Source organism: Pelobates fuscus, chromosome 10 (genome assembly GCF_036172605.1).
Source record: "Pelobates fuscus isolate aPelFus1 chromosome 10, aPelFus1.pri, whole genome shotgun sequence".
NCBI lineage: Eukaryota > Metazoa > Chordata > Amphibia > Anura > Pelobatidae > Pelobates > Pelobates fuscus.
The window spans coordinates 138,742,291-138,750,784 of record NC_086326.1 but is presented as its reverse complement, the minus strand read 5'-3'; the positions used below and the strand labels follow the sequence as shown (position 1 = coordinate 138,750,784).

General features: G+C 39.1%; 1 long non-coding RNA gene across 1 annotated transcript; it reads right to left on the bottom strand.

Moving 5' to 3' along the window:
• Positions 1-1,873: 1,873 nt before the first annotated feature.
• On the bottom strand, positions 1,874-4,515 carry LOC134575419 (uncharacterized). Its single transcript, XR_010085648.1, has 3 exons — positions 4,352-4,515; positions 3,222-3,260; positions 1,874-2,133 (listed from the first exon to the last, which is right to left on the bottom strand). It is a non-coding gene; the product is annotated as an uncharacterized LOC134575419 (long non-coding RNA).
• Positions 4,516-8,494: the final 3,979 nt, after the last annotated feature.

The window sequence follows — 8,494 nt, the reverse complement described above, 5'->3', positions numbered from 1 at the left end:
CATACCTATCCACCCTTTCTCCTCCAACTCTCAAAATACCAAACCTCAAAATACAAACATTCAACCAAAACATTTAAATCTTACTTCCACCTTCTCTTACTTTCTATGCTTCTGTTCCTGGCAGCTGGTGATGTCTCTCCAAACCCTGGTCCCGCCTTCACCTACCTACCTTGTGTCCAACCCAGAAACCTCTCCAATCTTATATCCATCCCATGTAACTCTCCATTTAAGCCCTCCTTCCATTCTGCCCTCTGGAATGCAGTGGCGGTGTAGGGTTTCTGCTTTCACCTCACTGCTCCTTCAAAACTCTACCCCCCCCCTTCCCTCTCTTTCTCCTCCTTTGAAATTGACTCAATTAGCTTATTTAAGCACATTGTAAACATTGCAGTTATTTATCAGCCCCCAGGTTCTCCTTGTCTCTTCCTTGACCATTTTGCTTTCTGGTTTCCTTATTTCCTCTCAAGCAATATCCCATCTCTAATTCTAGGGGATTTCAACATTCCCATTAACCCACCCTTGTCCTCAATATTTTCAAAACGTATTTCAATCACCTCCTTATTTGGGCTATCGCAATGGGCTAATTCTCCCACACATGTAGCTGGCAATACCCTAGATATAATTTTTGCAAATGCATTCTTAGTACATGCTCCAAGCTCTGTAATGCATGCTCCAATCTCTGTAATACTCTATTTCCTCTATCAAACCACCACCTCCTATCATTCATTCTCGAGTGCCCCCACATCCAATATCCTCAACCTAATATAATGCTACCCTCACCTCTGCCCTAGAAGCTGCAGCCCTGACAAAATTAAACAGTCAAGGAATGAATTCTCCCCCCTTCTCAACTCTCTATCTCAACCTCACTTGGACCATACCTTTGTGCCTCATGTCCAGTCTGTTGGTAAAACCTGTCGATTCGAACTTAAAGATATTGCCCGCATACGCCCCTTTCATACGCAAGGTGCTGCGAAGGAGCTTGTTCACGCTCTAGTAATCTCTTGCATCGATTACTATAATTCCCTTCTAATTAGTCTCCCCAGAAGCCGTACTGCCCCCTACAATCTGTGGTGAATGCTGGTGCCAGGCTGATCTTTCTCTCCTGTCGCTCCTCTCACACCTCACCCCTCTGTCGCTCCTTACACTGGCTTCCTGTCCCCTACAGATGTCAATTTAAAATACTAACCCTTACCTATAAAGCTGTAACAAACTCTAGCCCCTCTTACATTTCTTCACTGATTCATAGGTATGCCCCCTCTCGGTCTCTACGCTCTACTGGTGACCTTCTCCTGTCTGCTGCTCGCACCCTTACTGCAAATTCACACCTGCAAGAATTTTCACAAGTAGTTCCTTTCCTTTGGAACAGCTTGCCTACCCCTGTCAGACTATCACTTTAGTCTTCAATCCTTTAAGAATTCCCTCAAAACCCATCTTTTCAGGATTGCTTATGGCCTCCAAGAGTAACTTCTATCTTTCAAACCTTCCTCTCGCTCTCTCCTATAGGGCAACACTCACCTCCAGCTCTGCTACTTTCCCACCGTCTATTTGCTGTCTCTCTCAATACCCTTCCTATTGTGTTTTTATACACCACCTCCTCTAGACTGTAAGCTCATTTGTGTAGGGTCCTCAACTACCTATTGTTCCTGTATATTCCCCTTTTATTGTAAAGCGCTGCAAAATAAGCTGCCTCTACATGAATATCAATAATAATAATGATAGATAGATAGATTAAGTTAGCCTCTTTAACGATTTCTATGTGAATAATAAAGGTGGGGCCCAAACTAGTAGCCTGCTTAGAGTAGAGCCCCGTGAGATCTAAATCCTTCTCTTCCCAGAACCATAAGAGACACAATAATTGCTGGAAAACACAAATATGCAGTTTGATTCAGATTCAATTTTAATCCAGATTTTTTGGCTCAGTGACAAATTGTAAAATTCATCTTTACTACAAGATACAAGCTTTCACATAGAAATCACATACAGCGCAATTAAGTTAAAATATTTAGATGATCAGAGTAGGTGGGTCATTCGGGTCAAGCAATGGACATTTTCTCCATAACACGGTTCCTTCTTATTAACACTTCTTCACACATTTCACATCCTGCTGACACTGCTGTGGAGCCGGTTTACAGGGATCTAGAGAGAAAATGGACACATTATGGTGAGACCAAATAAAAAATGTTTATCATGGGTTAGTCATATTTCTAATTTTCTCTACTCTATGCCTTGTAACATTTTCACAGTGTGATTGAAAGGATAAGAAGTATGATTAAGTGATTAACCATTCTAAAGTTACGAGATCTTCAAATCTCCCTATATAATATGTGTAAAACAGGTGAACATACAGGTTTTTTTTCCAGCAAACATAAAAAAAAAATAAGAATTCTTATTAAGGGCGCAGTTAGGTGATTTTGGTGCCTTAATCAAAATTAGGACAAAACACGAAACAAACTGCTTTGTCTTTACAGACATTGGATGTTCCAAAAAGTATTTTAAAATGTAGATGCTTTTACAGATAAAAGAAAAAAAACATGTATTAACCAAACTTTTTTTCCCTGAAAACATAACGTTTGTTAATTAAAACCTATTACTGGGGCCGATAACAGAATCTATTGTACGGATAACATCATCATTACAAACTCTTACCTTTGTATTGTAACCAGGCTTACAACAGTGGAAACCCAAATTGGGAAACTATTATCACCAGTTGGGTAATTGTAAACAATTTGTATCTTAGTGAATATACACAAAAAAAAAAAATAATTAGCAGCGTAAAAAAACTTATTGGCCCATCTAATCTGTCCATTACTTTGTAGTAGAGACTTTGATCATTATTGTTTCTTCGTCATATTAAGAGTATATTTGTTATTTAGACAATGTTTTTATCCTCTGTGTTCTTGCTGTTCGGATCTTCATACTATCCATAACTTTGTCACTCTTCAACATAACTTTATTGTTATTATTATTTTATTATTATTATTATTATTATTATTATTATTATTATTATTATTATTATTATTATTATTATTATTATGTTATTATTTATATAGCGCCAACAAATTCCGCAGCGCTTTACAGTGGGTGGACGAACATACATGTAGTTGTATCAACCATTATCAACCATTAAAACATTTCTGTTTTTCTTTCGTGTGTTGAGAATACATGATATACCCTTACAGTAACAATATAACTGAAATATTGAATGGGAGCACAACTTTACATACCTTGGCATTGTGGAACTGGCTTGGGGCATGGGTCACAGGCTATAACAGAAAACAAAAATAAACATAATTATAAGAATATGACTTTCTAAATGTGAAATTATGTTTCAGATTACAATAAGCTTTTATACTTTCAAATTTGTTTACATGGTTTTATAACTGAAAATATAAAGGCAATGTTATAGAGCAGGGGTGGGAGAACGGTCAATCTCAGCAAGTTGTAGTCCCACAGCTAAAGAAAACTATGTCTTTCCTATACACATTCCTACCATCCAGTATGACCATGGATCTTTGAAAATAATTTAAAAGCTGTAATTGTCTATATGTTGTCCTTTTGTTTGGTTGTAGTCAGGTCCATTATTTTTTAATCTCACATAAGATGACAAGAAAAATCTTTTTCCTATCACTATGTAACAAATATTTTTTCGATCTGATAAAACCAGCAAGTCCGGTGATGATTATTTTTATTAATATTTTATTATTTATATAGCGCCATCACATTCCGTAGCGCTGTACAGTGGGTGGACTTGTACAGACATGTAATTGTAACCAGGCAATTGGACGTACAGGAACAGAGGGGGTGGAGGGCCCTGCTCAATAAACTTACATTCTAGAGGGAGTGGGGTATAGTGACACAAAGGGTAAAAGTAGAGGTATGAAGTAGGTTGTTAGAAAAGTATTCATTGAGGGCTTAGTAGGTAATTTTTGACAGTTGCAGGAGAGGAGTCATGGGGGGGCAGGGGATAAAAACCTGCTAACAGTTTAACTGTTTCTTGAAGAAGTGAGTGATATTGAGTGTCTTGGCATGTTAAGGTATGTAGCAGACTATAGGAAATCTCATGTGAGCTGGTACAGACATCCCTGATCGAAATCACCCCTCACGCCTCCTATTGCATACCTCCATCAGTAAAGTAATATCTGTCTGATCAAATCATTAGCTTGCTATCTGAAGAATACAAATTCACATTTCTACTGGCTGTTTGGCAATTACAAAATATACTGAAATATATCATCAGTTTTTAGATGATCAAATAACTGCCAGTTTTGGGATATGGAGGAAAAACACGGTATATTTTACACAGTCAAAGTATCACAACATTTAAGAAAAAAGTAAATGAAAGGCTGTTACTTACGATCCTGGCATTGCTGAGGTGGAGGGCATGGTGGTGGGCAAGGCTCTGGGCATGGGTCTGGGCATTTCTTCTGTCCCTTGACTCCAGACATGGTTCTGTTGGCTTGAGTTCTGTAGACTGTAAGTCACAAAGGTATCAGGTAATGTTTTTCCTCTTTGTCCAATGTGCCTTAACGTTCTGTATTTATATCTAAAGGAGCATCATATGTGTCACATCTGAAATCTAATTTGCATTTAATCATTGTTTTTTTTCCTTGAAAATGGGTGTGTCTTGTTAAAACATTCCACACTCCTATTTTTTTGACTTTTACAATTCTCCGAATCATCTTTTAAATGTTAATTGTGCAATTGTATTTTTATTATCAACGTGCTCAGGAATTCTGGTTTCCAATTTCATATGGCCAACCTAATTCTAATTTTGACTTGGGTAACGCTTAAAAATGACATCAAATCTTGAATTATCCTTCCCGTTAAACATTTGTATAAGTTTACATGTATTCTTACGTGGAAAAACTCAATAACCAGTTGACATGTACGAATAAAAATTACTTTTGTTTTTTCTTATTCATAACCACTGAGTATTGGACAACTAGTTCTAAATAAATACGCTGCATGGATCTATATTAATACGAAAAAAACAAGTCCTGCGTTCAAACTCTCATTACTCCTGGGCGGCAGCAACGACCATAGTACAAATGTGTACTATGGTCCTTGCTGCCGCCCAGAAGTAAACAAGTCCTGCGTTGCTGCCGCCCAGGAGTAAACCAGTCCTGCGCTCAAACTCCCATTACTCCTGGGGGGCAGCAACGACCATAGTGTACTATGGTCGTTGCTGCCGCCCAGGAGTAATGGGAGTTTGAGCGTAGGACTTGATATTTGTGTTCACCTTTGTATCACACAGCCTTGTTACAATGCTGCTGCCCATCCCATGTGTTCCCTATTAAGGGTTAATAAGCATGTAGGGATGTATATAAAAAATACCCCTTTCTGTCTCTTTAGAGATCTTTGCCAGAAGCTCAAGGAAGTAAGGCAAATGGTTAGAGTAGGACCCACCTAAGATGTCTGCCTTGACGTGGCAGGTGGGCATACCCTCTCATGGCCATTGGATGTAACTAAAAACCTCCATTTGTTTAAATATACATAGGGATTTGGGAAAGAGCGCAGGTAACTTTTTTCTATGGATCTATATTAGTTATCAATTTGTATAATGTGTTAGTGAAATGAATCCCAAAGCATAATAATAAAAAGGAATCATTAATGCAGTAAAATGAAAAACAATATTCCAAAACCAGATTAATTTATAGAGTGAATGGTTAGACCTAACGTATCCAGACCAGGGAAATCACATTGCAGTAGTCATGGCAGGAGTCAGTCACTGCATGAACGGGCACTTTAGCCGCATCAGGTGTTAGTTAGGGGCAGTTGCTAGTTTTAATTTTGAGATGGAATCGATAGGATTTGATGATTGATTGGATGTGATGCTTGAAGGAAAGGTCGGAATCAAAGAGAATACCAAGGCAGTGAGCAAGTGAGGTACAGCTAATGGTGATGCCATTAACTCGGAGGAAGAGAGACATGGTAGACAGGATAGTTTGGTTTTGGATAAATTGAGTTTAAGGAAGTGAAATTCCATCCAATTAGCAGAGAGGCAGACAGTGACATTATTCAAGAAAGACAAAGAGAAAACAAACAAAATAAATCCATTTCGGAAAGAGCTGACCTGTCTGTTTGACTCTATTTATAATGATAGATGGCGTGTGTGGTGTAATCCTGTTGATTTCCAAATGAATGTAGATGTGCATGTATGTTTCATTAAGCATGTTCAAATTGAGGTATAACGTCCTTTTGTTGTGTAATCATTTTCCAAGGTGACAGAGCTTATTTCTTCTTAATCTGTGGGAATTGATTAACCAGGAATCGTTAGTGTAGGTTTGCTGACGTTGCTTCCACACATCATCAACTCAGGGTGGTGTTTGTTGTGCTAGTTCTGCCCCCCACATTTTTGAGTATTGATAAATTAGTAGAAAAGTGTAATTTGTGTTTTTATCATTTCCTTTCCAGTGTTAGGTAGTATCCAATAGTTCTTTTAATATGTTGATTAATCTTTTGAAGAAAGGTTGTCAACGCTTAAACTTATTTTTTTTAACAAACCATATAGTCCCCTTTTTTGTTGAACCTGTAATGATAAGGGTGTTATAGAAACATATAGGAATTATTACATTATGTATGTTAATGGCTGAGGGGTAGCTGGGAACATGTTGATTATTTTATAATAAAAGATTGGAATCAACCTTCAAGTTGAAAAAAGAATGTCAGATGACATTTCCAATTTGATGTTAAATGTATAATTACCTTTACTGAATAAACTCAACTAAATTATTCATCCCACATACAGCATAATATCACTATGAGAAAGAATTTTGAATTGATGTATCAAGTGATTATAGGTCATTTAACCATGCATTTTAATACACAGAGAAGTTGTCCAAGTACACGGTGTCCCCTTTAAGATATACAGTACAATGTTTACTGTGAGTCTGTCTTTCAAACAAAAATGAATAAGAATTTTGTTTCATTAGTCATAAGAGTTTTTTTTATAAATGTTTAGAGCCATTATTACTACCAATTTACATAAAAAATAATGATCATCTCCATGCAATTAACTGAAACTTATAAAAAACACAAAAATGCTCATTACTGCAGTCATTGATGGCTGCCTTGACTCCAGGTTGTCTGTGAAGAGGAATTGTTTGGTGTCATGAACATCGACATTTGACTTCTGTCCATCAGACACTTCAGTTCTGTGCTCTTTCTCATCATCAGAATAATCATCTAGGAATGTGCAGTGCTCACATTAGGAGACCTTGGCAGAGAAAAAAGAAAGTCAGTTAAATTATCATTAGATATCACGAAACGTGCCATTTGTTTTAGCAAAGCAGAAAATAAGGCTTTTGTTTTGTGTGTAATTGCTTTCTTTATCCCAATGTATGCCCTGACTATACGACATTTTGTAGCAGTATGTAGGTTCTGTATGCCATGATAACCCTCGTATTGTTCATGCTCGTACAGAATTTTGACAGTCACAAAGTGTTCACATAATGCTACATTATTTCCACCCAGCCCGGCCACCATACATTTTAGTAATTATTTTTTAGACCATATACTTATCTTAGCAAATGTCCTTATTTGAGTCATAGCGGCTTTTTATCTCATTGGAGACTCTCAGCTTCGGATGTCTTCTCATTGTCATATGTGCTTCGATTTCCACAGCTTACTGCTGCTCCCCGACTCCTGAGAAGATACTAGAACTTTTTAATCACTTTAGAAATAAAAGGGTCCAGGTACTACCAAGGCTTTCCGAGTAACTAAAGCAGCAACGTTTTGACCAAATCGGTGTTTTTCAAGCTTGGAAAAGACCGATTTCGTGGAAACGTTGAAGCTGGACAACTTAGTTCCAATAAATTTGCCTATCTAAGCCTTGGTAGTGCCTCGATCATTTACTCTCTTCTGTGACTGCAAACTACCTTTTGTATCATGGTGCTAGCCCCGGGTTCGGTTGTACCCGGGTTTTTATTGATAAATGAATACTGCTCCTTATTTGGCTTTTGAACTAGAACTTTTTTAAAACTCTGATTCTGAGGGTGGTGATGCTGAGAATAGTATGGGAGTGAAGCTGAGGGTGGTGGTGGGTGGTGAAGCTGAGGGTGGTGAGGGGGTGATGGTGAGGGTGGTGGGGGGTGAGGCTGAGGGTGGTGGGGGGTGATGGTGAGGGTGGTGGGGGGTAAGGCTGAGGGTGGTGGGAGGTGAGGCTGAGGGTGGTGGGGGTTATGGGGATGGTGAGGCTGGTGGGGGGTAATGGTGAGGGTAGTGGGGGTGATGGTGGTGACGCTGAGGGTGGTGGTGATGGTGGTGGGGGGTGAGGCTGAGGGTGGTGATGGTGAAGGTGGTGGGGGGTGATGGTGACGGTGGTGGTGGGGTGAAGCTGATGGTGGTGGTGGGTGTAGCTGAGGGTGTTGGGGTGAGGCTGAGGGTGGTGGGGAGGGGTGATGGTGAGGGTAGGGGGGGTGATGGTGGGGGGTGGTGAGGCTGAGGGTGGTGATGGTGATGGTGGCTGATGGTGGTGTGGGGTGAAGCTGAGGGTGGT